Source organism: Odontesthes bonariensis, chromosome 9, assembly GCF_027942865.1.
Source record: "Odontesthes bonariensis isolate fOdoBon6 chromosome 9, fOdoBon6.hap1, whole genome shotgun sequence".
In the NCBI taxonomy this organism is placed as follows: domain Eukaryota; kingdom Metazoa; phylum Chordata; class Actinopteri; order Atheriniformes; family Atherinopsidae; genus Odontesthes; species Odontesthes bonariensis.
This window is the reverse complement of record NC_134514.1, coordinates 30,973,954-31,000,404: the sequence shown is the minus strand read 5'-3', so window position 1 is coordinate 31,000,404 and position 26,451 is coordinate 30,973,954. Positions and strand designations below refer to the sequence as shown.

Below are 26,451 nucleotides of genomic sequence, written 5' to 3'. Positions count from 1 at the left end.
TTGGCAACTAATCTCCACCATAGAATAAGAGAACTTTGAAATAAAAAAAATGGAAGCAACACTGACATTGAGTGAGCTGAACTGAAAGTTGTAGGATGTTTCTATTCGATGATCGAACGTACCTTCCGAGGGTATCTTTTTGCTCTCTGTGGCCCGCGGCACTCGTATGAAGTCTAAAGTTGCAAATCCTGGCTCGTTGGTCTAGGGGTATGATTCTCGCTTTGGGTGCGAGAGGTCCCGGGTTCAAATCCCGGACGAGCCCTTTCCTGGTTTACTGGCCTTGTGTCTTTCCTTTGCTGTGAAATCAGAGAAGGATTGAATCAATGACTATAACATTCAACGCATTTGGAATCAAAACCCCAAATATGGCAATACAGCTCAAACATCCACCACTCATTCCAAAGTTGCTTCAAGAACTTCTTAAATTAATTTCTTATCTGGAATTTGAAAGACAGATCCACACAGGTCAGTAATCCTGTATCATGGAAGCACACCCTCTGCAGTATTATCTAAAGCAGTTTTGGTATTTGTTCTATAAATCCAGATTGAAACGCTTCAAGTCAATGGTAGAGAAATGGAGATATAGACCTGTTCTGTCTTAAAGTTGGGCTTCTTGATAAAATGTGATGTGAGTTGGTGGAACCTGGCGGTGAGTATTGGCTCATTGGTCTCAGGAGTTTTTGTGGGCTGTTCAGTGTATGTGCCTAATAACTTCACTCATGTTGAGTGAAGGGAGAGCCAACTCCAAACAATATAGGCTCATTGCTCTGGAAAAGTCAAAGAAGAAAGAAAGCAATCACAAATTCCCAGGATTCCATGGCTACGTCAGCTGTCCGCGTACTCTCACGAAACGCAAAAAGTCCACCTTTTGGCTCGTTGGTCTAGGGGTATGATTCTCGCTTAGGGTGCGAGAGGTCCTGGGTTCAAATCAAGGGTGAGCCCTCCTCCTTTAAGAAACCTATACGGAAAGCTTGATGGTAAACTTTGGGTACCTTCCTTCATCTCAAATGCGTCTCTCTTTGCTCTCCCAAATTGTTAATTAAGAGTGCTGATAACAATTGCAAAAATGTCCTGTCTTACTATATTGTTTGGAGCTGTAGCAGTTGGCTCTCCTTTCACTCAACATGAGTGAAGTTATTGAGGACATAGACTGAACATCCCCAACATTAAAGCCACTGACAGTTAAGTGAACAACTCTTCTTTTCTTTTACAATGCAATTTTTAGCTAGACAAACCGTTATCCCAGCTTTTACTTGGAGTTTACGTTGACGCTCCACAAGTTTACACTCAAAGCTGGGATTTGTAGTGTTACAGATTGATTTACACATACTTTTGGCAACTAATCTCCACTTTAGAATAAGAGAACTTTGAAATAAAAAAAATGGAAGCAACACTGACATTGAGTGAGCTGAACTGAAAGTTGTAGGATGTTTCTATTCGATGATCGAACGTACCTTCCGAGGGTATCTTTTTGCTATCTGTGGCCCGCGGCACTCGTATGAAGTCTAAAGTTGCAAATCTTGGCTCGTTGTTCTAGGGGTATGATTCTCGCTTTTGGTGCGAGAGGTCCCGGGTTCAAATCCCGGACGAGCCCTTTCCTGGTTTACTGGCCTTGTGTCTTTCCTTTGCTGTGAAATCAGTGAAGGATTGAATCAATGACTATAACATTCAATGCATTTGGAATCAAAACCCCAAATATGGCAATACAGCTCAAACCTCTACCACTCATTCCAAAGTTGCTTCAAGACCTTCTTAAATTAATTTCTTATCTGGAATTTGAAAGACAGATCCACGCATGTCAGTAATCCTGTATCATGGAAGCACACCCTCTGCAGTATTATCTAAAGCAGTTTCCGTATTTGTTCTATAAGTCCAGATTGAAACGCTTCAAGTCAATGGTAGAGAAATGGAGATATAGACCTGTTCTGTCTTAAAGTTGGGCTTCTTGATAAAATGTGATGTGAGTTGGTGGAACCTGGTGGTGAGTATTGGCTCATTGGTCTCAGGAGTTTTTGTGGGCTGTTCAGTGTATGTGCCTAATAACTTCACTCATGTTGAGTGAAGGGAGAGCCAACTTCAAACACTATAGGCTCATTGCTCTGGAAAAGTCAAAGAAGAAAGAAAGCAATCACAAATTCCCAGGATTCCATGGCTACGTCAGCTGTCCGCGTGCTCTCAAGAAACGCAAAAAGTCCACCTTTTGGCTCGTTGGTCTAGGGGTATGATTCTCGCTTAGGGTGCGAGAGGTCCCGGGTTCAAATCCCGGGCGAGCTCTCCTCCTTTAAGAAACCTATACGGAAAGCTTTATGGTTAACTTTGGGTACCTTCCTTCATCTCAAATGCATCTCTCTTTGCTCTCCCAAATTGTTAATTAAGAGTGCTGATAACAATTGCAAAAATGTCCTGTCTTACTATATTGTTTGGAGCTGTAGCAGTTGGCTCCCCTTTCACTCAACATGAGTGAAGTTATTGAGGACATAGACTGAACATCCCCAACATTAAAGCCACTGACAGTTAAGTGAACAACTCTTCTTTTCTTTTACAATGCAATTTTTAGCTAGACAAACCGTTATCCCAGCTTTTACTTGGAGTTTACGTTGACCCTCCACAAGTTTACACTCACAGCTGGGATTTGTAGTGTTACAGATTGATTTACACATACTTTTGGCAACTAATCTCCACTTTAGAATAAGAGAACTTTGAAAAAAAAAAAATGGAAGCAACACTGACATTGAGTGAGCTGAACTGAAAGTTGTAGGATGTTTCTATTCGATGATCGAACGTACCTTCCGAGGGTATCTTTTTGCTATCTGTGGCCCGCGGCACTCGTATGAAGTCTAAAGTTGCAAATCTTGGCTCGTTGTTCTAGGGGTATGATTCTCGCTTTTGGTGCGAGACGTCCCGGGTTCAAATCCCGGACGAGCCCTTTCCTGGTTTACTGGCCTTGTGTCTTTCCTTTGCTGTGAAATCAGAGAAGGATTGAATCAATGACTATAACATTCAATGCATTTGGAATAAAAACCCCAAATATGGCAATACAGCTCAAACCTCCACCACTCATTCCGAAGTTGCTTCAAGACCTTCTTAAATTAGTTTCTTATCTGGAATTTGAAAGACAGATCCACGCATGTCAGTAATCCTGTATCATGGAAGCACACCCTCTGCAGTATTATCTAAAGCAGTTTCCGTATTTGTTCTATAAGTCCAGATTGAAACGCTTCAAGTCAATGGTAGAGAAATGGAGATATAGACCTGTTCTGTCTTAAAGTTGGGCTTCTTGATAAAATGTGATGTGAGTTGGTGGAACCTGGCGGTGAGTATTGGCTCATTGGTCTCAGGAGTTTTTGTGGGCTGTTCAGTGTATGTGCCTAATAACTTCACTCATGTTGAGTGAAGGGAGAGCCAACTCCAAACAATATAGGCTCATTGCTCTGGAAAAGTCAAAGAAGAAAGAAAGCAATCACAAATTCCCAGGATTCCATGGCTACGTCAGCTGTCCGCGTGCTCTCATGAAACGCAAACAGTCTACCTTTTGGCTCGTTGGTCTAGGGGTATGATTCTCGCTTAGGGTGCGAGAGGTCCCGGGTTCAAATCCCGGACGAGCCCTTTCCTCCTTTAAGAAACCTATACGGAAAGCTTGATGGTTAACTTTGGGTACCTTCCTTCATCTCAAATGCGTCTCTCTTTGCTCTCCCAAATTGTTAATTAAGAGTGCTGATAACAATTGCAAAAATGTCCTGTCTTACTATATTGTTTGGAGCTGTAGCACTTGGCTCTCCTTTCACTCAACATGAGTGAAGTTATTGAGGACATAGACTGAACATCCCCAACATTAAAGCCACTGACAGTTAAGTGAACAACTCTTCTTTTCTTTTACAATGCAATTTTTAGCTAGACAAACCGTTATCCAAGCTTTTACATGGAGTTTACGTTGACCCTCCACAAGTTTACACTAACAGCTGGGATTTGTAGTGTTACAGATTGATTTACACATACTTTTGGCAACTAATCTCCACTTTAGAATAAGAGAACTTTGAAATAAAAAAAATGGAAGCAACACTGACATTGAGTGAGCTGAACTGAAAGTTGTAGGATGTTTCTATTCGATGATCGAACGTACCTTCCGAGGGTATCTTTTTGCTATCTGTGGCCCGCGGCACTCGTATGAAGTCTAAAGTTGCAAATCCTGGCTCGTTGGTCTAGGGGTATGATTCTCGCTTTGGGTGCGAGAGGTCCTGGGTTCAAATCCCGGACGAGCCCTTTCCTGGTTTACTGGCCTTGTGTCTTTCCTTTGCTGTGAAATCAGAGAAGGATTGAATCAATGACTATAACATTCAACGCATTTGGAATCAAAACCCCAAATATGGCAATACAGCTCAAACATCCACCACTCATTCCGAAGTTGCTTCAAGACCTTCTTAAATTAATTTCTTATCTGGAATTTGAAAGACAGATCCACACAGGTCAGTAATCCTGTATCATGGAAGCACACCCTCTGCAGTATTATCTAAAGCAGTTTCCGTATTTGTTCTATAAGTCCAGATTGAAACGCTTCAAGTCAATGGTAGAGAAATGGAGATATAGACCTGTTCTGTCTTAAAGTTGGGCTTCTTGATAAAATGTGATGTGAGTTGGTGGAACCTGGCGGTGAGTATTGGCTCATTGGTCTCAGGAGTTTTTGTGGGCTGTTCAGTGTATGTGCCTAATAACTTCACTCATGTTGAGTGAAGGGAGAGCCAACTCCAAACAATATAGGCTCATTGCTCTGGAAAAGTCAAAGAAGAAAGAAAGCAATCACAAATTCCCAGGATTCCATGGCTACGTCAGCTGTCCGCGTACTATCACGAAACGCAAAAAGTCCACCTTTTGGCTCGTTGGTCTAGGGGTATGATTCTCGCTTAGGGTGCGAGAGGTCCCGGGTTCAAATCCCGGGCGAGCTCTCCTCCTTTAAGAAACCTATACGGAAAGCTTTATGGTTAACTTTGGGTACCTTCCTTCATCTCAAATGCATCTCTCTTTGCTCTCCCAAATTGTTAATTAAGAGTGCTGATAACAATTGCAAAAATGTCCTGTCTTACTATATTGTTTGGAGCTGTAGCAGTTGGCTCCCCTTTCACTCAACATGAGTGAAGTTATTGAGGACATAGACTGAACATCCCCAACATTAAAGCCACTGACAGTTAAGTGAACAACTCTTCTTTTCTTTTACAATGCAATTTTTAGCTAGACAAACCGTTATCCCAGCTTTTACTTGGAGTTTACGTTGACCCTCCACAAGTTTACACTCACAGCTGGGATTTGTAGTGTTACAGATTGATTTACACATACTTTTGGCAACTAATCTCCACTTTAGAATAAGAGAACTTTGAAAAAAAAAAAATGGAAGCAACACTGACATTGAGTGAGCTGAACTGAAAGTTGTAGGATGTTTCTATTCGATGATCGAACGTACCTTCCGAGGGTATCTTTTTGCTATCTGTGGCCCGCGGCACTCGTATGAAGTCTAAAGTTGCAAATCTTGGCTCGTTGTTCTAGGGGTATGATTCTCGCTTTTGGTGCGAGACGTCCCGGGTTCAAATCCCGGACGAGCCCTTTCCTGGTTTACTGGCCTTGTGTCTTTCCTTTGCTGTGAAATCAGAGAAGGATTGAATCAATGACTATAACATTCAATGCATTTGGAATAAAAACCCCAAATATGGCAATACAGCTCAAACCCCCACCACTCATTCCGAAGTTGCTTCAAGACCTTCTTAAATTAGTTTCTTATCTGGAATTTGAAAGACAGATCCACGCATGTCAGTAATCCTGTATCATGGAAGCACACCCTCTGCAGTATTATCTAAAGCAGTTTCCGTATTTGTTCTATAAGTCCAGATTGAAACGCTTCAAGTCAATGGTAGAGAAATGGAGATATAGACCTGTTCTGTCTTAAAGTTGGGCTTCTTGATAAAATGTGATGTGAGTTGGTGGAACCTGGCGGTGAGTATTGGCTCATTGGTCTCAGGAGTTTTTGTGGGCTGTTCAGTGTATGTGCCTAATAACTTCACTCATGTTGAGTGAAGGGAGAGCTAACTCCAAACAATATAGGCTCATTGCTCTGGAAAAGTCAAAGAAGAAAGAAAGCAATCACAAATTCCCAGGATTCCATGGCTACGTCAGCTGTCCGCGTGCTCTCATGAAACGCAAACAGTCTACCTTTTGGCTCGTTGGTCTAGGGGTATGATTCTCGCTTAGGGTGCGAGAGGTCCCGGGTTCAAATCCCGGGCGAGCTCTCCTCCTTTAAGAAACCTATACGGAAAGCTTTATGGTTAACTTTGGGTACCTTCCTTCATCTCAAATGCGTCTCTCTTTGCTCTCCCAAATTGTTAATTAAGAGTGCTGATAACAATTGCAAAAATGTCCTGTCTTACTATATTGTTTGGAGCTGTAGCACTTGGCTCTCCTTTCACTCAACATGAGTGAAGTTATTGAGGACATAGACTGAACATCCCCAACATTAAAGCCACTGACAGTTAAGTGAACAACTCTTCTTTTCTTTTACAATGCAATTTTTAGCTAGACAAACCGTTATCCCAGCTTTTACTTGGAGTTTACGTTGACCCTCCACAAGTTTACACTCACAGCTGGGATTTGTAGTGTTACAGATTGATTTACACGTACTTTTGGCAACTAATCTCCACTTTAGAATAAGAGAACTTTGAAATAAAAAAAATGGAAGCAACACTGACATTGAGTGAGCTGATCTGAAAGTTGTAGGATGTTTCTATTCGATGATCGAACGTACCTTCCGAGGGTATCTTTTTGCTATCTGTGGCCCGCGGCACTCGTATGAAGTCTAAAGTTGCAAATCTTGGCTCGTTGTTCTAGGGGTATGATTCTCGCTTTGGGTGCGAGAGGTCCCGGGTTCAAATCCCGGACGAGCCCTTTCCTGGTTTACTGGCCTTGTGTCTTTCCTTTGCTGTGAAATCAGAGAAGGATTGAATCAATGACTATAACATTCAACGCATTTGGAATCAAAACCCCAAATATGGCAATACAGCTCAAACCTCCACCACTCATTCCGAAGTTGCTTCAAGACCTTCTTAAATTAATTTCTTATCTGGAATTTGAAAGACAGATCCACACAGGTCAGTAATCCTGTATCATGGAAGCACACCCTCTGCAGTATTATCTAAAGCAGTTTCCGTATTTGTTCTATAAGTCCAGATTGAAACGCTTCAAGTCAATGGTAGAGAAATGGAGATATAGACCTGTTCTGTCTTAAAGTTGGGCTTCTTGATAAAATGTGATGTGAGTTGGTGGAACCTGGCGGTGAGTATTGGCTCATTGGTCTCAGGAGTTTTTGTGGGCTGTTCAGTGTATGTGCCTAATAACTTCACTCATGTTGAGTGAAGGGAGAGCCAACTCCAAACAATATAGGCTCATTGCTCTGGAAAAGTCAAAGAAGAAAGAAAGCAATCACAAATTCCCAGGATTCCATGACTACGTCAGCTGTCCGCGTGCTCTCACCAAACGCAAAAAGTCTACCCTTTGGCTCGTTGGTCTAGGGGTATGATTCTCGCTTAGGGTGCGAGAGGTCCCGGGTTCAAATCCCGGACGAGCCCTTTCCTCCTTTAAGAAACCTATACGGAAAGCTTGATGGTTAACTTTGGGTATCTTCCTTCATCTCAAATGCGTCTCTCTTTACTCTCCCAAATTGTTAATTAAGAGTGCTGATAACAATTGCAAAAATGTCCTGTCTTACTATATTGTTTGGAGCTGTAGCAGTTGGCTCTCCTTTCACTCAACATGAGTGAAGTTATTGAGGACATAGACTGAACATCCCCAACATTAAAGCCACTGACAGTTAAGTCAACAACTCTTCTTTTCTTTTACAATGCAATTTTTAGCTAGACAAACCGTTATCCAAGCTTTTACATGGAGTTTACGTTGACCCTCCACAAGTTTACACTAACAGCTGGGATTTGTAGTGTTACAGATTGATTTACACATACTTTTGGCAACTAATCTCCACCATAGAATAAGAGAACTTTGAAATAAAAAAAATGGAAGCAACACTGACATTGAGTGAGCTGAACTGAAAGTTGTAGGATGTTTCTATTCGATGATCGAACGTACCTTCCGAGGGTATCTTTTTGCTATCTGTGGCCCGCGGCACTCGTATGAAGTCTAAAGTTGCAAATCCTGGCTCGTTGGTCTAGGGGTATGATTCTCGCTTTGGGTGCGAGAGGTCCCGGGTTCAAATCCCGGACGAGCCCTTTCCTGGTTTACTGGCCTTGTGTCTTTCCTTTGCTGTGAAATCAGAGAAGGATTGAATCAATGACTATAACATTCAACGCATTTGGAATCAAAACCCCAAATATGGCAATACAGCTCAAACATCCACCACTCATTCCAAAGTTGCTTCAAGAACTTCTTAAATTAATTTCTTATCTGGAATTTGAAAGACAGATACACACAGGTCAGTAATCCTGTATCATGGAAGCACACCCTCTGCAGTATTATCTAAAGCAGTTTTGGTATTTGTTCTATAAATCCAGATTGAAACGCTTCAAGTCAATGGTAGAGAAATGGAGATATAGACCTGTTCTGTCTTAAAGTTGGGCTTCTTGATAAAATGTGATGTGAGTTGGTGGAACCTGGCGGTGAGTATTGGCTCATTGGTCTCAGGAGTTTTTGTGGGCTGTTCAGTGTATGTGCCTAATAACTTCACTCATGTTGAGTGAAGGGAGAGCCAACTCCAAACAATATAGGCTCATTGCTCTGGAAAAGTCAAAGAAGAAAGAAAGCAATCACAAATTCCCAGGATTCCATGGCTACGTCAGCTGTCCGCGTACTCTCACGAAACGCAAAAAGTCCACCTTTTGGCTCGTTGGTCTAGGGGTATGATTCTCGCTTAGGGTGCGAGAGGTCCTGGGTTCAAATCAAGGGTGAGCCCTCCTCCTTTAAGAAACCTATACGGAAAGCTTGATGGTTAACTTTGGGTACCTTCCTTCATCTCAAATGCGTCTCTCTTTGCTCTCCCAAATTGTTAATTAAGAGTGCTGATAACAATTGCAAAAATGTCCTGTCTTACTATATTGTTTGGAGCTGTAGCAGTTGGCTCTCCTTTCACTCAACATGAGTGAAGTTATTGAGGACATAGACTGAACATCCCCAACATTAAAGCCACTGACAGTTAAGTGAACAACTCTTCTTTTCTTTTACAATGCAATTTTTAGCTAGACAAACCGTTATCCCAGCTTTTACTTGGAGTTTACGTTGACGCTCCACAAGTTTACACTCAAAGCTGGGATTTGTAGTGTTACAGATTGATTTACACATACTTTTGGCAACTAATCTCCACTTTAGAATAAGAGAACTTTGAAATAAAAAAAATGGAAGCAACACTGACATTGAGTGAGCTGAACTGAAAGTTGTAGGATGTTTCTATTCGATGATCGAACGTACCTTCCGAGGGTATCTTTTTGCTATCTGTGGCCCGCGGCACTCGTATGAAGTCTAAAGTTGCAAATCTTGGCTCGTTGTTCTAGGGGTATGATTCTCGCTTTTGGTGCGAGAGGTCCCGGGTTCAAATCCCGGACGAGCCCTTTCCTGGTTTACTGGCCTTGTGTCTTTCCTTTGCTGTGAAATCAGTGAAGGATTGAGTCAATGACTATAACATTCAATGCATTTGGAATCAAAACCCCAAATATGGCAATACAGCTCAAACCTCTACCACTCATTCCAAAGTTGCTTCAAGACCTTCTTAAATTAATTTCTTATCTGGAATTTGAAAGACAGATCCACGCATGTCAGTAATCCTGTATCATGGAAGCACACCCTCTGCAGTATTATCTAAAGCAGTTTCCGTATTTGTTCTATAAGTCCAGATTGAAACGCTTCAAGTCAATGGTAGAGAAATGGAGATATAGACCTGTTCTGTCTTAAAGTTGGGCTTCTTGATAAAATGTGATGTGAGTTGGTGGAACCTGGTGGTGAGTATTGGCTCATTGGTCTCAGGAGTTTTTGTGGGCTGTTCAGTGTATGTGCCTAATAACTTCACTCATGTTGAGTGAAGGGAGAGCCAACTTCAAACACTATAGGCTCATTGCTCTGGAAAAGTCAAAGAAGAAAGAAAGCAATCACAAATTCCCAGGATTCCATGGCTACGTCAGCTGTCCGCGTACTATCACGAAACGCAAAAAGTCCACCTTTTGGCTCGTTGGTCTAGGGGTATGATTCTCGCTTAGGGTGCGAGAGGTCCCGGGTTCAAATCCCGGGCGAGCTCTCCTCCTTTAAGAAACCTATACGGAAAGCTTTATGGTTAACTTTGGGTACCTTCCTTCATCTCAAATGCATCTCTCTTTGCTCTCCCAAATTGTTAATTAAGAGTGCTGATAACAATTGCAAAAATGTCCTGTCTTACTATATTGTTTGGAGCTGTAGCAGTTGGCTCCCCTTTCACTCAACATGAGTGAAGTTATTGAGGACATAGACTGAACATCCCCAACATTAAAGCCACTGACAGTTAAGTGAACAACTCTTCTTTTCTTTTACAATGCAATTTTTAGCTAGACAAACCGTTATCCCAGCTTTTACTTGGAGTTTACGTTGACCCTCCACAAGTTTACACTCACAGCTGGGATTTGTAGTGTTACAGATTGATTTACACATACTTTTGGCAACTAATCTCCACTTTAGAATAAGAGAACTTTGAAAAAAAAAAAATGGAAGCAACACTGACATTGAGTGAGCTGAACTGAAAGTTGTAGGATGTTTCTATTCGATGATCGAACGTACCTTCCGAGGGTATCTTTTTGCTATCTGTGGCCCGCGGCACTCGTATGAAGTCTAAAGTTGCAAATCTTGGCTCGTTGTTCTAGGGGTATGATTCTCGCTTTTGGTGCGAGACGTCCCGGGTTCAAATCCCGGACGAGCCCTTTCCTGGTTTACTGGCCTTGTGTCTTTCCTTTGCTGTGAAATCAGAGAAGGATTGAATCAATGACTATAACATTCAATGCATTTGGAATAAAAACCCCAAATATGGCAATACAGCTCAAACCTCCACCACTCATTCCGAAGTTGCTTCAAGACCTTCTTAAATTAGTTTCTTATCTGGAATTTGAAAGACAGATCCACGCATGTCAGTAATCCTGTATCATGGAAGCACACCCTCTGCAGTATTATCTAAAGCAGTTTCCGTATTTGTTCTATAAGTCCAGATTGAAACGCTTCAAGTCAATGGTAGAGAAATGGAGATATAGACTTGTTCTGTCTTAAAGTTGGGCTTCTTGATAAAATGTGATGTGAGTTGGTGGAACCTGGCGGTGAGTATTGGCTCATTGGTCTCAGGAGTTTTTGTGGGCTGTTCAGTGTATGTGCCTAATAACTTCACTCATGTTGAGTGAAGGGAGAGCCAACTCCAAACAATATAGGCTCATTGCTCTGGAAAAGTCAAAGAAGAAAGAAAGCAATCACAAATTCCCAGGATTCCATGGCTACGTCAGCTGTCCGCGTGCTCTCACGAAACGCAAAAAGTCCACCTTTTGGCTCGTTGGTCTAGGGGTATGATTCTCGCTTAGGGTGCGAGAGGTCCCGGGTTCAAATCCCGGACGAGCCCTTTCCTCCTTTAAGAAACCTATACGGAAAGCTTGATGGTTAACTTTGGGTACCTTCCTTCATCTCAAATGCGTCTCTCTTTGCTCTCCCAAATTGTTAATTAAGAGTGCTGATAACAATTGCAAAAATGTCCTGTCTTACTATATTGTTTGGAGCTGTAGCACTTGGCTCTCCTTTCACTCAACATGAGTGAAGTTATTGAGGACATAGACTGAACATCCCCAACATTAAAGCCACTGACAGTTAAGTCAACAACTCTTCTTTTCTTTTACAATGCAATTTTTAGCTAGACAAACCGTTATCCAAGCTTTTACATGGAGTTTACGTTGACCCTCCACAAGTTTACACTAACAGCTGGGATTTGTAGTGTTACAGATTGATTTACACATACTTTTGGCAACTAATCTCCACCATAGAATAAGAGAACTTTGAAATAAAAAAAATGGAAGCAACACTGACATTGAGTGAGCTGAACTGAAAGTTGTAGGATGTTTCTATTCGATGATCGAACGTACCTTCCGAGGGTATCTTTTTGCTCTCTGTGGCCCGCGGCACTCGTATGAAGTCTAAAGTTGCAAATCCTGGCTCGTTGGTCTAGGGGTATGATTCTCGCTTTGGGTGCGAGAGGTCCCGGGTTCAAATCCCGGACGAGCCCTTTCCTGGTTTACTGGCCTTGTGTCTTTCCTTTGCTGTGAAATCAGAGAAGGATTGAATCAATGACTATAACATTCAACGCATTTGGAATCAAAACCCCAAATATGGCAATACAGCTCAAACATCCACCACTCATTCCAAAGTTGCTTCAAGAACTTCTTAAATTAATTTCTTATCTGGAATTTGAAAGACAGATCCACACAGGTCAGTAATCCTGTATCATGGAAGCACACCCTCTGCAGTATTATCTAAAGCAGTTTTGGTATTTGTTCTATAAATCCAGATTGAAACGCTTCAAGTCAATGGTAGAGAAATGGAGATATAGACCTGTTCTGTCTTAAAGTTGGGCTTCTTGATAAAATGTGATGTGAGTTGGTGGAACCTGGCGGTGAGTATTGGCTCATTGGTCTCAGGAGTTTTTGTGGGCTGTTCAGTGTATGTGCCTAATAACTTCACTCATGTTGAGTGAAGGGAGAGCCAACTCCAAACAATATAGGCTCATTGCTCTGGAAAAGTCAAAGAAGAAAGAAAGCAATCACAAATTCCCAGGATTCCATGGCTACGTCAGCTGTCCGCGTACTCTCACGAAACGCAAAAAGTCCACCTTTTGGCTCGTTGGTCTAGGGGTATGATTCTCGCTTAGGGTGCGAGAGGTCCTGGGTTCAAATCAAGGGTGAGCCCTCCTCCTTTAAGAAACCTATACGGAAAGCTTGATGGTAAACTTTGGGTACCTTCCTTCATCTCAAATGCGTCTCTCTTTGCTCTCCCAAATTGTTAATTAAGAGTGCTGATAACAATTGCAAAAATGTCCTGTCTTACTATATTGTTTGGAGCTGTAGCAGTTGGCTCTCCTTTCACTCAACATGAGTGAAGTTATTGAGGACATAGACTGAACATCCCCAACATTAAAGCCACTGACAGTTAAGTGAACAACTCTTCTTTTCTTTTACAATGCAATTTTTAGCTAGACAAACCGTTATCCCAGCTTTTACTTGGAGTTTACGTTGACGCTCCACAAGTTTACACTCAAAGCTGGGATTTGTAGTGTTACAGATTGATTTACACATACTTTTGGCAACTAATCTCCACTTTAGAATAAGAGAACTTTGAAATAAAAAAAATGGAAGCAACACTGACATTGAGTGAGCTGAACTGAAAGTTGTAGGATGTTTCTATTCGATGATCGAACGTACCTTCCGAGGGTATCTTTTTGCTATCTGTGGCCCGCGGCACTCGTATGAAGTCTAAAGTTGCAAATCTTGGCTCGTTGTTCTAGGGGTATGATTCTCGCTTTTGGTGCGAGAGGTCCCGGGTTCAAATCCCGGACGAGCCCTTTCCTGGTTTACTGGCCTTGTGTCTTTCCTTTGCTGTGAAATCAGTGAAGGATTGAATCAATGACTATAACATTCAATGCATTTGGAATCAAAACCCCAAATATGGCAATACAGCTCAAACCTCTACCACTCATTCCAAAGTTGCTTCAAGACCTTCTTAAATTAATTTCTTATCTGGAATTTGAAAGACAGATCCACGCATGTCAGTAATCCTGTATCATGGAAGCACACCCTCTGCAGTATTATCTAAAGCAGTTTCCGTATTTGTTCTATAAGTCCAGATTGAAACGCTTCAAGTCAATGGTAGAGAAATGGAGATATAGACCTGTTCTGTCTTAAAGTTGGGCTTCTTGATAAAATGTGATGTGAGTTGGTGGAACCTGGTGGTGAGTATTGGCTCATTGGTCTCAGGAGTTTTTGTGGGCTGTTCAGTGTATGTGCCTAATAACTTCACTCATGTTGAGTGAAGGGAGAGCCAACTTCAAACACTATAGGCTCATTGCTCTGGAAAAGTCAAAGAAGAAAGAAAGCAATCACAAATTCCCAGGATTCCATGGCTACGTCAGCTGTCCGCGTGCTCTCAAGAAACGCAAAAAGTCCACCTTTTGGCTCGTTGGTCTAGGGGTATGATTCTCGCTTAGGGTGCGAGAGGTCCCGGGTTCAAATCCCGGGCGAGCTCTCCTCCTTTAAGAAACCTATACGGAAAGCTTTATGGTTAACTTTGGGTACCTTCCTTCATCTCAAATGCATCTCTCTTTGCTCTCCCAAATTGTTAATTAAGAGTGCTGATAACAATTGCAAAAATGTCCTGTCTTACTATATTGTTTGGAGCTGTAGCAGTTGGCTCCCCTTTCACTCAACATGAGTGAAGTTATTGAGGACATAGACTGAACATCCCCAACATTAAAGCCACTGACAGTTAAGTGAACAACTCTTCTTTTCTTTTACAATGCAATTTTTAGCTAGACAAACCGTTATCCCAGCTTTTACTTGGAGTTTACGTTGACCCTCCACAAGTTTACACTCACAGCTGGGATTTGTAGTGTTACAGATTGATTTACACATACTTTTGGCAACTAATCTCCACTTTAGAATAAGAGAACTTTGAAAAAAAAAAAATGGAAGCAACACTGACATTGAGTGAGCTGAACTGAAAGTTGTAGGATGTTTCTATTCGATGATCGAACGTACCTTCCGAGGGTATCTTTTTGCTATCTGTGGCCCGCGGCACTCGTATGAAGTCTAAAGTTGCAAATCTTGGCTCGTTGTTCTAGGGGTATGATTCTCGCTTTTGGTGCGAGACGTCCCGGGTTCAAATCCCGGACGAGCCCTTTCCTGGTTTACTGGCCTTGTGTCTTTCCTTTGCTGTGAAATCAGAGAAGGATTGAATCAATGACTATAACATTCAATGCATTTGGAATAAAAACCCCAAATATGGCAATACAGCTCAAACCTCCACCACTCATTCCGAAGTTGCTTCAAGACCTTCTTAAATTAGTTTCTTATCTGGAATTTGAAAGACAGATCCACGCATGTCAGTAATCCTGTATCATGGAAGCACACCCTCTGCAGTATTATCTAAAGCAGTTTCCGTATTTGTTCTATAAGTCCAGATTGAAACGCTTCAAGTCAATGGTAGAGAAATGGAGATATAGACCTGTTCTGTCTTAAAGTTGGGCTTCTTGATAAAATGTGATGTGAGTTGGTGGAACCTGGCGGTGAGTATTGGCTCATTGGTCTCAGGAGTTTTTGTGGGCTGTTCAGTGTATGTGCCTAATAACTTCACTCATGTTGAGTGAAGGGAGAGCCAACTCCAAACAATATAGGCTCATTGCTCTGGAAAAGTCAAAGAAGAAAGAAAGCAATCACAAATTCCCAGGATTCCATGGCTACGTCAGCTGTCCGCGTGCTCTCATGAAACGCAAACAGTCTACCTTTTGGCTCGTTGGTCTAGGGGTATGATTCTCGCTTAGGGTGCGAGAGGTCCCGGGTTCAAATCCCGGACGAGCCCTTTCCTCCTTTAAGAAACCTATACGGAAAGCTTGATGGTTAACTTTGGGTACCTTCCTTCATCTCAAATGCGTCTCTCTTTGCTCTCCCAAATTGTTAATTAAGAGTGCTGATAACAATTGCAAAAATGTCCTGTCTTACTATATTGTTTGGAGCTGTAGCACTTGGCTCTCCTTTCACTCAACATGAGTGAAGTTATTGAGGACATAGACTGAACATCCCCAACATTAAAGCCACTGACAGTTAAGTGAACAACTCTTCTTTTCTTTTACAATGCAATTTTTAGCTAGACAAACCGTTATCCAAGCTTTTACATGGAGTTTACGTTGACCCTCCACAAGTTTACACTAACAGCTGGGATTTGTAGTGTTACAGATTGATTTACACATACTTTTGGCAACTAATCTCCACTTTAGAATAAGAGAACTTTGAAATAAAAAAAATGGAAGCAACACTGACATTGAGTGAGCTGAACTGAAAGTTGTAGGATGTTTCTATTCGATGATCGAACGTACCTTCCGAGGGTATCTTTTTGCTATCTGTGGCCCGCGGCACTCGTATGAAGTCTAAAGTTGCAAATCCTGGCTCGTTGGTCTAGGGGTATGATTCTCGCTTTGGGTGCGAGAGGTCCTGGGTTCAAATCCCGGACGAGCCCTTTCCTGGTTTACTGGCCTTGTGTCTTTCCTTTGCTGTGAAATCAGAGAAGGATTGAATCAATGACTATAACATTCAACGCATTTGGAATCAAAACCCCAAATATGGCAATACAGCTCAAACATCCACCACTCATTCCGAAGTTGCTTCAAGACCTTCTTAAATTAATTTCTTATCTGGAATTTGAAAGACAGATCCACACAGGTCAGTAATCCTGTATCATGGAAGCACACCCTCTGCAGTATTATCTAAAGCAGTTTCCGTATTTGTTCTATAAGTCCAGATTGAAACGCTTCAAGTCAATGGTAGAGAAATGGAGATATAGACCTGTTCTGTCTTAAAGTTGGGCTTCTTGATAAAATGTGATGTGAGTTGGTGGAACCTGGCGGTGAGTATTGGCTCATTGGTCTCAGGAGTTTTTGTGGGCTGTTCAGTGTATGTGCCTAATAACTTCACTCATGTTGAGTGAAGGGAGAGCCAACTCCAAACAATATAGGCTCATTGCTCTGGAAAAGTCAAAGAAGAAAGAAAGCAATCACAAATTCCCAGGATTCCATGGCTACGTCAGCTGTCCGCGTACTATCACGAAACGCAAAAAGTCCACCTTTTGGCTCGTTGGTCTAGGGGTATGATTCTCGCTTAGGGTGCGAGAGGTCCCGGGTTCAAATCCCGGGCGAGCTCTCCTCCTTTAAGAAACCTATACGGAAAGCTTTATGGTTAACTTTGGGTACCTTCCTTCATCTCAAATGCATCTCTCTTTGCTCTCCCAAATTGTTAATTAAGAGTGCTGATAACAATTGCAAAAATGTCCTGTCTTACTATATTGTTTGGAGCTGTAGCAGTTGGCTCCCCTTTCACTCAACATGAGTGAAGTTATTGAGGACATAGACTGAACATCCCCAACATTAAAGCCACTGACAGTTAAGTGAACAACTCTTCTTTTCTTTTACAATGCAATTTTTAGCTAGACAAACCGTTATCCCAGCTTTTACTTGGAGTTTACGTTGACCCTCCACAAGTTTACACTCACAGCTGGGATTTGTAGTGTTACAGATTGATTTACACATACTTTTGGCAACTAATCTCCACTTTAGAATAAGAGAACTTTGAAATAAAAAAAATGGAAGCAACACTGACATTGAGTGAGCTGAACTGAAAGTTGTAGGATGTTTCTATTCGATGATCGAACGTACCTTCCGAGGGTATCTTTTTGCTATCTGTGGCCCGCGGCACTCGTATGAAGTCTAAAGTTGCAAATCTTGGCTCGTTGTTCTAGGGGTATGATTCTCGCTTTTGGTGCGAGACGTCCCGGGTTCAAATCCCGGACGAGCCCTTTCCTGGTTTACTGGCCTTGTGTCTTTCCTTTGCTGTGAAATCAGAGAAGGATTGAATCAATGACTATAACATTCAACGCATTTGGAATCAAAACCCCAAATATGGCAATACAGCTCAAACATCCACCACTCATTCCGAAGTTGCTTCAAGACCTTCTTAAATTAATTTCTTATCTGGAATTTGAAAGACAGATCCACACAGGTCAGTAATCCTGTATCATGGAAGCACACCCTCTGCAGTATTATCTAAAGCAGTTTCCGTATTTGTTCTATAAGTCCAGATTGAAACGCTTCAAGTCAATGGTAGAGAAATGGAGATATAGACCTGTTCTGTCTTAAAGTTGGGCTTCTTGATAAAATGTGATGTGAGTTGGTGGAACCTGGCGGTGAGTATTGGCTCATTGGTCTCAGGAGTTTTTGTGGGCTGTTCAGTGTATGTGCCTAATAACTTCACTCATGTTGAGTGAAGGGAGAGCCAACTCCAAACAATATAGGCTCATTGCTCTGGAAAAGTCAAAGAAGAAAGAAAGCAATCACAAATTCCCAGGATTCCATGGCTACGTCAGCTGTCCGCGTACTATCACGAAACGCAAAAAGTCCACCTTTTGGCTCGTTGGTCTAGGGGTATGATTCTCGCTTAGGGTGCGAGAGGTCCCGGGTTCAAATCCCGGGCGAGCTCTCCTCCTTTAAGAAACCTATACGGAAAGCTTTATGGTTAACTTTGGGTACCTTCCTTCATCTCAAATGCATCTCTCTTTGCTCTCCCAAATTGTTAATTAAGAGTGCTGATAACAATTGCAAAAATGTCCTGTCTTACTATATTGTTTGGAGCTGTAGCAGTTGGCTCCCCTTTCACTCAACATGAGTGAAGTTATTGAGGACATAGACTGAACATCCCCAACATTAAAGCCACTGACAGTTAAGTGAACAACTCTTCTTTTCTTTTACAATGCAATTTTTAGCTAGACAAACCGTTATCCCAGCTTTTACTTGGAGTTTACGTTGACCCTCCACAAGTTTACACTCACAGCTGGGATTTGTAGTGTTACAGATTGATTTACACATACTTTTGGCAACTAATCTCCACTTTAGAATAAGAGAACTTTGAAATAAAAAAAATGGAAGCAACACTGACATTGAGTGAGCTGAACTGAAAGTTGTAGGATGTTTCTATTCGATGATCGAACGTACCTTCCGAGGGTATCTTTTTGCTATCTGTGGCCCGCGGCACTCGTATGAAGTCTAAAGTTGCAAATCTTGGCTCGTTGTTCTAGGGGTATGATTCTCGCTTTTGGTGCGAGACGTCCCGGGTTCAAATCCCGGACGAGCCCTTTCCTGGTTTACTGGCCTTGTGTCTTTCCTTTGCTGTGAAATCAGAGAAGGATTGAATCAATGACTATAACATTCAATGCATTTGGAATAAAAACCCCAAATATGGCAATACAGCTCAAACCTCCACCACTCATTCCGAAGTTGCTTCAAGACCTTCTTAAATTAGTTTCTTATCTGGAATTTGAAAGACAGATCCACGCATGTCAGTAATCCTGTATCATGGAAGCACACCCTCTGCAGTATTATCTAAAGCAGTTTCCGTATTTGTTCTATAAGTCCAGATTGAAACGCTTCAAGTCAATGGTAGAGAAATGGAGATATAGACCTGTTCTGTCTTAAAGTTGGGCTTCTTGATAAAATGTGATGTGAGTTGGTGGAACCTGGCGGTGAGTATTGGCTCATTGGTCTCAGGAGTTTTTGTGGGCTGTTCAGTGTATGTGCCTAATAACTTCACTCATGTTGAGTGAAGGGAGAGCCAACTCCAAACAATATAGGCTCATTGCTCTGGAAAAGTCAAAGAAGAAAGAAAGCAATCACAAATTCCCAGGATTCCATGGCTACGTCAGCTGTCCGCGTGCTCTCATGAAACGCAAACAGTCTACCTTTTGGCTCGTTGGTCTAGGGGTATGATTCTCGCTTAGGGTGCGAGAGGTCCCGGGTTCAAATCCCGGGCGAGCTCTCCTCCTTTAAGAAACCTATACGGAAAGCTTTATGGTTAACTTTGGGTACCTTCCTTCATCTCAAATGCGTCTCTCTTTGCTCTCCCAAATTGTTAATTAAGAGTGCTGATAACAATTGCAAAAATGTCCTGTCTTACTATATTGTTTGGAGCTGTAGCACTTGGCTCTCCTTTCACTCAACATGAGTGAAGTTATTGAGGACATAGACTGAACATCCCCAACATTAAAGCCACTGACAGTTAAGTGAACAACTCTTCTTTTCTTTTACAATGCAATTTTTAGCTAGACAAACCGTTATCCCAGCTTTTACTTGGAGTTTACGTTGACCCTCCACAAGTTTACACTCACAGCTGGGATTTGTAGTGTTACAGATTGATTTACACGTACTTTTGGCAACTAATCTCCACTTTAGAATAAGAGAACTTTGAAATAAAAAAAATGGAAGCAACACTGACATTGAGTGAGCTGATCTGAAAGTTGTAGGATGTTTCTATTCGATGATCGAACGTACCTTCCGAGGGTATCTTTTTGCTATCTGTGGCCCGCGGCACTCGTATGAAGTCTAAAGTTGCAAATCTTGGCTCGTTGTTCTAGGGGTATGATTCTCGCTTTGGGTGCGAGAGGTCCCGGGTTCAAATCCCGGACGAGCCCTTTCCTGGTTTACTGGCCTTGTGTCTTTCCTTTGCTGTGAAATCAGAGAAGGATTGAATCAATGACTATAACATTCAACGCATTTGGAATCAAAACCCCAAATATGGCAATACAGCTCAAACCTCCACCACTCATTCCGAAGTTGCTTCAAGACCTTCTTAAATTAATTTCTTATCTGGAATTTGAAAGACAGATCCACACAGGTCAGTAATCCTGTATCATGGAAGCACACCCTCTGCAGTATTATCTAAAGCAGTTTCCGTATTTGTTCTATAAGTCCAGATTGAAACGCTTCAAGTCAATGGTAGAGAAATGGAGATATAGACCTGTTCTGTCTTAAAGTTGGGCTTCTTGATAAAATGTGATGTGAGTTGGTGGAACCTGGCGGTGAGTATTGGCTCATTGGTCTCAGGAGTTTTTGTGGGCTGTTCAGTGTATGTGCCTAATAACTTCACTCATGTTGAGTGAAGGGAGAGCCAACTCCAAACAATATAGGCTCATTGCTCTGGAAAAGTCAAAGAAGAAAGAAAGCAATCACAAATTCCCAGGATTCCATGACTACGTCAGCTGTCCGCGTGCTCTCACCAAACGCAAAAAGTCTACCCTTTGGCTCGTTGGTCTAGGGGTATGATTCTCGCTTAGGGTGCGAGAGGTCCCGGGTTCAAATCCCGGACGAGCCCTTTCCTCCTTTAAGAAACCTATACGGAAAGCTTGATGGTTAACTTTGGGTATCTTCCTTCATCTCAAATGCGTCTCTCTTTACTCTCCCAAATTGTTAATTAAGAGTGCTGATAACAATTGCAAAAATGTCCTGTCTTACTATATTGTTTGGAGCTGTAGCAGTTGGCTCTCCTTTCACTCAACATGAGTGAAGTTATTGAGGACATAGACTGAACATCCCCAACATTAAAGCCACTGACAGTTAAGTCAACAACTCTTCTTTTCTTTTACAATGCAATTTTTAGCTAGACAAACCGTTATCCAAGCTTTTACATGGAGTTTACGTTGACCCTCCACAAGTTTACACTAACAGCTGGGATTTGTAGTGTTACAGATTGATTTACACATACTTTTGGCAACTAATCTCCACCATAGAATAAGAGAACTTTGAAATAAAAAAAATGGAAGCAACACTGACATTGAGTGAGCTGAACTGAAAGTTGTAGGATGTTTCTATTCGATGATCGAACGTACCTTCCGAGGGTATCTTTTTGCTATCTGTGGCCCGCGGCACTCGTATGAAGTCTAAAGTTGCAAATCCTGGCTCGTTGGTCTAGGGGTATGATTCTCGCTTTGGGTGCGAGAGGTCCCGGGTTCAAATCCCGGACGAGCCCTTTCCTGGTTTACTGGCCTTGTGTCTTTCCTTTGCTGTGAAATCAGAGAAGGATTGAATCAATGACTATAACATTCAACGCATTTGGAATCAAAACCCCAAATATGGCAATACAGCTCAAACATCCACCACTCATTCCAAAGTTGCTTCAAGAACTTCTTAAATTAATTTCTTATCTGGAATTTGAAAGACAGATCCACACAGGTCAGTAATCCTGTATCATGGAAGCACACCCTCTGCAGTATTATCTAAAGCAGTTTTGGTATTTGTTCTATAAATCCAGATTGAAACGCTTCAAGTCAATGGTAGAGAAATGGAGATATAGACCTGTTCTGTCTTAAAGTTGGGCTTCTTGATAAAATGTGATGTGAGTTGGTGGAACCTGGCGGTGAGTATTGGCTCATTGGTCTCAGGAGTTTTTGTGGGCTGTTCAGTGTATGTGCCTAATAACTTCACTCATGTTGAGTGAAGGGAGAGCCAACTCCAAACAATATAGGCTCATTGCTCTGGAAAAGTCAAAGAAGAAAGAAAGCAATCACAAATTCCCAGGATTCCATGGCTACGTCAGCTGTCCGCGTACTCTCACGAAACGCAAAAAGTCCACCTTTTGGCTCGTTGGTCTAGGGGTATGATTCTCGCTTAGGGTGCGAGAGGTCCTGGGTTCAAATCAAGGGTGAGCCCTCCTCCTTTAAGAAACCTATACGGAAAGCTTGATGGTAAACTTTGGGTACCTTCCTTCATCTCAAATGCGTCTCTCTTTGCTCTCCCAAATTGTTAATTAAGAGTGCTGATAACAATTGCAAAAATGTCCTGTCTTACTATATTGTTTGGAGCTGTAGCAGTTGGCTCTCCTTTCACTCAACATGAGTGAAGTTATTGAGGACATAGACTGAACATCCCCAACATTAAAGCCACTGACAGTTAAGTGAACAACTCTTCTTTTCTTTTACAATGCAATTTTTAGCTAGACAAACCGTTATCCCAGCTTTTACTTGGAGTTTACGTTGACGCTCCACAAGTTTACACTCAAAGCTGGGATTTGTAGTGTTACAGATTGATTTACACATACTTTTGGCAACTAATCTCCACTTTAGAATAAGAGAACTTTGAAATAAAAAAAATGGAAGCAACACTGACATTGAGTGAGCTGAACTGAAAGTTGTAGGATGTTTCTATTCGATGATCGAACGTACCTTCCGAGGGTATCTTTTTGCTATCTGTGGCCCGCGGCACTCGTATGAAGTCTAAAGTTGCAAATCTTGGCTCGTTGTTCTAGGGGTATGATTCTCGCTTTTGGTGCGAGAGGTCCCGGGTTCAAATCCCGGACGAGCCCTTTCCTGGTTTACTGGCCTTGTGTCTTTCCTTTGCTGTGAAATCAGTGAAGGATTGAATCAATGACTATAACATTCAATGCATTTGGAATCAAAACCCCAAATATGGCAATACAGCTCAAACCTCTACCACTCATTCCAAAGTTGCTTCAAGACCTTCTTAAATTAATTTCTTATCTGGAATTTGAAAGACAGATCCACGCATGTCAGTAATCCTGTATCATGGAAGCACACCCTCTGCAGTATTATCTAAAGCAGTTTCCGTATTTGTTCTATAAGTCCAGATTGAAACGCTTCAAGTCAATGGTAGAGAAATGGAGATATAGACCTGTTCTGTCTTAAAGTTGGGCTTCTTGATAAAATGTGATGTGAGTTGGTGGAACCTGGTGGTGAGTATTGGCTCATTGGTCTCAGGAGTTTTTGTGGGCTGTTCAGTGTATGTGCCTAATAACTTCACTCATGTTGAGTGAAGGGAGAGCCAACTTCAAACACTATAGGCTCATTGCTCTGGAAAAGTCAAAGAAGAAAGAAAGCAATCACAAATTCCCAGGATTCCATGGCTACGTCAGCTGTCCGCGTGCTCTCAAGAAACGCAAAAAGTCCACCTTTTGGCTCGTTGGTCTAGGGGTATGATTCTCGCTTAGGGTGCGAGAGGTCCCGGGTTCAAATCCCGGGCGAGCTCTCCTCCTTTAAGAAACCTATACGGAAAGCTTTATGGTTAACTTTGGGTACCTTCCTTCATCTCAAATGCATCTCTCTTTGCTCTCCCAAATTGTTAATTAAGAGTGCTGATAACAATTGCAAAAATGTCCTGTCTTACTATATTGTTTGGAGCTGTAGCAGTTGGCTCCCCTTTCACTCAACATGAGTGAAGTTATTGAGGACATAGACTGAACATCCCCAACATTAAAGCCACTGACAGTTAAGTGAACAACTCTTCTTTTCTTTTACAATGCAATTTTTAGCTAGACAAACCGTTATCCCAGCTTTTACTTGGAGTTTACGTTGACCCTCCACAAGTTTACACTCACAGCTGGGATTTGTAGTGTTACAGATTGATTTACACATACTTTTGGCAACTAATCTCCACTTTAGAATAAGAGAACTTTGAAAAAAAAAAAATGGAAGCAACACTGACATTGAGTGAGCTGAACTGAAAGTTGTAGGATGTTTCTATTCGATGATCGAACGTACCTTCCGAGGGTATCTTTTTGCTATCTGTGGCCCGCGGCACTCGTATGAAGTCTAAAGTTGCAAATCTTGGCTCGTTGTTCTAGGGGTATGATTCTCGCTTTTGGTGCGAGACGTCCCGGGTTCAAATCCCGGACGAGCCCTTTCCTGGTTTACTGGCCTTGTGTCTTTCCTTTGCTGTGAAATCAGAGAAGGATTGAATCAATGACTATAACATTCAATGCATTTGGAATAAAAACCCCAAATATGGCAATACAGCTCAAACCTCCACCACTCATTCCGAAGTTGCTTCAAGACCTTCTTAAATTAGTTTCTTATCTGGAATTTGAAAGACAGATCCACGCATGTCAGTAATCCTGTATCATGGAAGCACACCCTCTGCAGTATTATCTAAAGCAGTTTCCGTATTTGTTCTATAAGTCCAGATTGAAACGCTTCAAGTCAATGGTAGAGAAATGGAGATATAGACCTGTTCTGTCTTAAAGTTGGGCTTCTTGATAAAATGTGATGTGAGTTGGTGGAACCTGGCGGTGAGTATTGGCTCATTGGTCTCAGGAGTTTTTGTGGGCTGTTCAGTGTATGTGCCTAATAACTTCACTCATGTTGAGTGAAGGGAGAGCCAACTCCAAACAATATAGGCTCATTGCTCTGGAAAAGTCAAAGAAGAAAGAAAGCAATCACAAATTCCCAGGATTCCATGGCTACGTCAGCTGTCCGCGTGCTCTCATGAAACGCAAACAGTCTACCTTTTGGCTCGTTGGTCTAGGGGTATGATTCTCGCTTAGGGTGCGAGAGGTCCCGGGTTCAAATCCCGGACGAGCCCTTTCCTCCTTTAAGAAACCTATACGGAAAGCTTGATGGTTAACTTTGGGTACCTTCCTTCATCTCAAATGCGTCTCTCTTTGCTCTCCCAAATTGTTAATTAAGAGTGCTGATAACAATTGCAAAAATGTCCTGTCTTACTATATTGTTTGGAGCTGTAGCACTTGGCTCTCCTTTCACTCAACATGAGTGAAGTTATTGAGGACATAGACTGAACATCCCCAACATTAAAGCCACTGACAGTTAAGTGAACAACTCTTCTTTTCTTTTACAATGCAATTTTTAGCTAGACAAACCGTTATCCAAGCTTTTACATGGAGTTTACGTTGACCCTCCACAAGTTTACACTAACAGCTGGGATTTGTAGTGTTACAGATTGATTTACACATACTTTTGGCAACTAATCTCCACTTTAGAATAAGAGAACTTTGAAATAAAAAAAATGGAAGCAACACTGACATTGAGTGAGCTGAACTGAAAGTTGTAGGATGTTTCTATTCGATGATCGAACGTACCTTCCGAGGGTATCTTTTTGCTATCTGTGGCCCGCGGCACTCGTATGAAGTCTAAAGTTGCAAATCCTGGCTCGTTGGTCTAGGGGTATGATTCTCGCTTTGGGTGCGAGAGGTCCTGGGTTCAAATCCCGGACGAGCCCTTTCCTGGTTTACTGGCCTTGTGTCTTTCCTTTGCTGTGAAATCAGAGAAGGATTGAATCAATGACTATAACATTCAACGCATTTGGAATCAAAACCCCAAATATGGCAATACAGCTCAAACATCCACCACTCATTCCGAAGTTGCTTCAAGACCTTCTTAAATTAATTTCTTATCTGGAATTTGAAAGACAGATCCACACAGGTCAGTAATCCTGTATCATGGAAGCACACCCTCTGCAGTATTATCTAAAGCAGTTTCCGTATTTGTTCTATAAGTCCAGATTGAAACGCTTCAAGTCAATGGTAGAGAAATGGAGATATAGACCTGTTCTGTCTTAAAGTTGGGCTTCTTGATAAAATGTGATGTGAGTTGGTGGAACCTGGCGGTGAGTATTGGCTCATTGGTCTCAGGAGTTTTTGTGGGCTGTTCAGTGTATGTGCCTAATAACTTCACTCATGTTGAGTGAAGGGAGAGCCAACTCCAAACAATATAGGCTCATTGCTCTGGAAAAGTCAAAGAAGAAAGAAAGCAATCACAAATTCCCAGGATTCCATGGCTACGTCAGCTGTCCGCGTACTATCACGAAACGCAAAAAGTCCACCTTTTGGCTCGTTGGTCTAGGGGTATGATTCTCGCTTAGGGTGCGAGAGGTCCCGGGTTCAAATCCCGGGCGAGCTCTCCTCCTTTAAGAAACCTATACGGAAAGCTTTATGGTTAACTTTGGGTACCTTCCTTCATCTCAAATGCATCTCTCTTTGCTCTCCCAAATTGTTAATTAAGAGTGCTGATAACAATTGCAAAAATGTCCTGTCTTACTATATTGTTTGGAGCTGTAGCAGTTGGCTCCCCTTTCACTCAACATGAGTG

The 26,451-nt window shown here is 42.0% G+C and overlaps 29 non-coding genes across 29 annotated transcripts; all 29 read left to right on the top strand.

Annotated features, from left to right (window-relative positions):
* Window positions 1-190: 190 nt before the first annotated feature.
* Window positions 191-262, top strand: trnap-ugg (transfer RNA proline (anticodon UGG)). The gene has a single exon. It is a non-coding gene; the product is annotated as a tRNA-Pro (tRNA).
* A 1,260-nt stretch (window positions 263-1,522) lies between these two features.
* trnaq-uug (transfer RNA glutamine (anticodon UUG)) lies at window positions 1,523-1,594 on the top strand. Its single transcript has one exon. It is a non-coding gene; the product is annotated as a tRNA-Gln (tRNA).
* Window positions 1,595-2,202: 608 nt separating this feature from the next.
* On the top strand, window positions 2,203-2,274 carry trnap-agg (transfer RNA proline (anticodon AGG)). The gene has a single exon. It is a non-coding gene; the product is annotated as a tRNA-Pro (tRNA).
* A 1,260-nt stretch (window positions 2,275-3,534) lies between these two features.
* On the top strand, window positions 3,535-3,606 carry trnap-agg (transfer RNA proline (anticodon AGG)). The gene has a single exon. It is a non-coding gene; the product is annotated as a tRNA-Pro (tRNA).
* Window positions 3,607-4,188: 582 nt separating this feature from the next.
* Window positions 4,189-4,260, top strand: trnap-ugg (transfer RNA proline (anticodon UGG)). The gene has a single exon. It is a non-coding gene; the product is annotated as a tRNA-Pro (tRNA).
* Window positions 4,261-4,868: 608 nt separating this feature from the next.
* trnap-agg (transfer RNA proline (anticodon AGG)) lies at window positions 4,869-4,940 on the top strand. Its single transcript has one exon. It is a non-coding gene; the product is annotated as a tRNA-Pro (tRNA).
* A 1,260-nt stretch (window positions 4,941-6,200) lies between these two features.
* On the top strand, window positions 6,201-6,272 carry trnap-agg (transfer RNA proline (anticodon AGG)). Its single transcript has one exon. It is a non-coding gene; the product is annotated as a tRNA-Pro (tRNA).
* Window positions 6,273-6,852: 580 nt separating this feature from the next.
* On the top strand, window positions 6,853-6,924 carry trnap-ugg (transfer RNA proline (anticodon UGG)). The gene has a single exon. It is a non-coding gene; the product is annotated as a tRNA-Pro (tRNA).
* A 608-nt stretch (window positions 6,925-7,532) lies between these two features.
* On the top strand, window positions 7,533-7,604 carry trnap-agg (transfer RNA proline (anticodon AGG)). Its single transcript has one exon. It is a non-coding gene; the product is annotated as a tRNA-Pro (tRNA).
* A 582-nt stretch (window positions 7,605-8,186) lies between these two features.
* Window positions 8,187-8,258, top strand: trnap-ugg (transfer RNA proline (anticodon UGG)). The gene has a single exon. It is a non-coding gene; the product is annotated as a tRNA-Pro (tRNA).
* Window positions 8,259-9,518: 1,260 nt separating this feature from the next.
* On the top strand, window positions 9,519-9,590 carry trnaq-uug (transfer RNA glutamine (anticodon UUG)). Its single transcript has one exon. It is a non-coding gene; the product is annotated as a tRNA-Gln (tRNA).
* Window positions 9,591-10,198: 608 nt separating this feature from the next.
* trnap-agg (transfer RNA proline (anticodon AGG)) lies at window positions 10,199-10,270 on the top strand. Its single transcript has one exon. It is a non-coding gene; the product is annotated as a tRNA-Pro (tRNA).
* Window positions 10,271-11,530: 1,260 nt separating this feature from the next.
* On the top strand, window positions 11,531-11,602 carry trnap-agg (transfer RNA proline (anticodon AGG)). The gene has a single exon. It is a non-coding gene; the product is annotated as a tRNA-Pro (tRNA).
* Window positions 11,603-12,184: 582 nt separating this feature from the next.
* On the top strand, window positions 12,185-12,256 carry trnap-ugg (transfer RNA proline (anticodon UGG)). Its single transcript has one exon. It is a non-coding gene; the product is annotated as a tRNA-Pro (tRNA).
* A 1,260-nt stretch (window positions 12,257-13,516) lies between these two features.
* Window positions 13,517-13,588, top strand: trnaq-uug (transfer RNA glutamine (anticodon UUG)). Its single transcript has one exon. It is a non-coding gene; the product is annotated as a tRNA-Gln (tRNA).
* A 608-nt stretch (window positions 13,589-14,196) lies between these two features.
* Window positions 14,197-14,268, top strand: trnap-agg (transfer RNA proline (anticodon AGG)). Its single transcript has one exon. It is a non-coding gene; the product is annotated as a tRNA-Pro (tRNA).
* Window positions 14,269-15,528: 1,260 nt separating this feature from the next.
* On the top strand, window positions 15,529-15,600 carry trnap-agg (transfer RNA proline (anticodon AGG)). The gene has a single exon. It is a non-coding gene; the product is annotated as a tRNA-Pro (tRNA).
* A 582-nt stretch (window positions 15,601-16,182) lies between these two features.
* trnap-ugg (transfer RNA proline (anticodon UGG)) lies at window positions 16,183-16,254 on the top strand. Its single transcript has one exon. It is a non-coding gene; the product is annotated as a tRNA-Pro (tRNA).
* Window positions 16,255-16,862: 608 nt separating this feature from the next.
* trnap-agg (transfer RNA proline (anticodon AGG)) lies at window positions 16,863-16,934 on the top strand. Its single transcript has one exon. It is a non-coding gene; the product is annotated as a tRNA-Pro (tRNA).
* A 1,260-nt stretch (window positions 16,935-18,194) lies between these two features.
* trnap-agg (transfer RNA proline (anticodon AGG)) lies at window positions 18,195-18,266 on the top strand. The gene has a single exon. It is a non-coding gene; the product is annotated as a tRNA-Pro (tRNA).
* Window positions 18,267-19,526: 1,260 nt separating this feature from the next.
* trnap-agg (transfer RNA proline (anticodon AGG)) lies at window positions 19,527-19,598 on the top strand. The gene has a single exon. It is a non-coding gene; the product is annotated as a tRNA-Pro (tRNA).
* A 580-nt stretch (window positions 19,599-20,178) lies between these two features.
* Window positions 20,179-20,250, top strand: trnap-ugg (transfer RNA proline (anticodon UGG)). The gene has a single exon. It is a non-coding gene; the product is annotated as a tRNA-Pro (tRNA).
* Window positions 20,251-20,858: 608 nt separating this feature from the next.
* Window positions 20,859-20,930, top strand: trnap-agg (transfer RNA proline (anticodon AGG)). Its single transcript has one exon. It is a non-coding gene; the product is annotated as a tRNA-Pro (tRNA).
* A 582-nt stretch (window positions 20,931-21,512) lies between these two features.
* Window positions 21,513-21,584, top strand: trnap-ugg (transfer RNA proline (anticodon UGG)). Its single transcript has one exon. It is a non-coding gene; the product is annotated as a tRNA-Pro (tRNA).
* A 1,260-nt stretch (window positions 21,585-22,844) lies between these two features.
* On the top strand, window positions 22,845-22,916 carry trnaq-uug (transfer RNA glutamine (anticodon UUG)). Its single transcript has one exon. It is a non-coding gene; the product is annotated as a tRNA-Gln (tRNA).
* A 608-nt stretch (window positions 22,917-23,524) lies between these two features.
* Window positions 23,525-23,596, top strand: trnap-agg (transfer RNA proline (anticodon AGG)). Its single transcript has one exon. It is a non-coding gene; the product is annotated as a tRNA-Pro (tRNA).
* A 1,260-nt stretch (window positions 23,597-24,856) lies between these two features.
* Window positions 24,857-24,928, top strand: trnap-agg (transfer RNA proline (anticodon AGG)). Its single transcript has one exon. It is a non-coding gene; the product is annotated as a tRNA-Pro (tRNA).
* A 582-nt stretch (window positions 24,929-25,510) lies between these two features.
* Window positions 25,511-25,582, top strand: trnap-ugg (transfer RNA proline (anticodon UGG)). The gene has a single exon. It is a non-coding gene; the product is annotated as a tRNA-Pro (tRNA).
* Window positions 25,583-26,190: 608 nt separating this feature from the next.
* trnap-agg (transfer RNA proline (anticodon AGG)) lies at window positions 26,191-26,262 on the top strand. The gene has a single exon. It is a non-coding gene; the product is annotated as a tRNA-Pro (tRNA).
* Window positions 26,263-26,451: the final 189 nt, after the last annotated feature.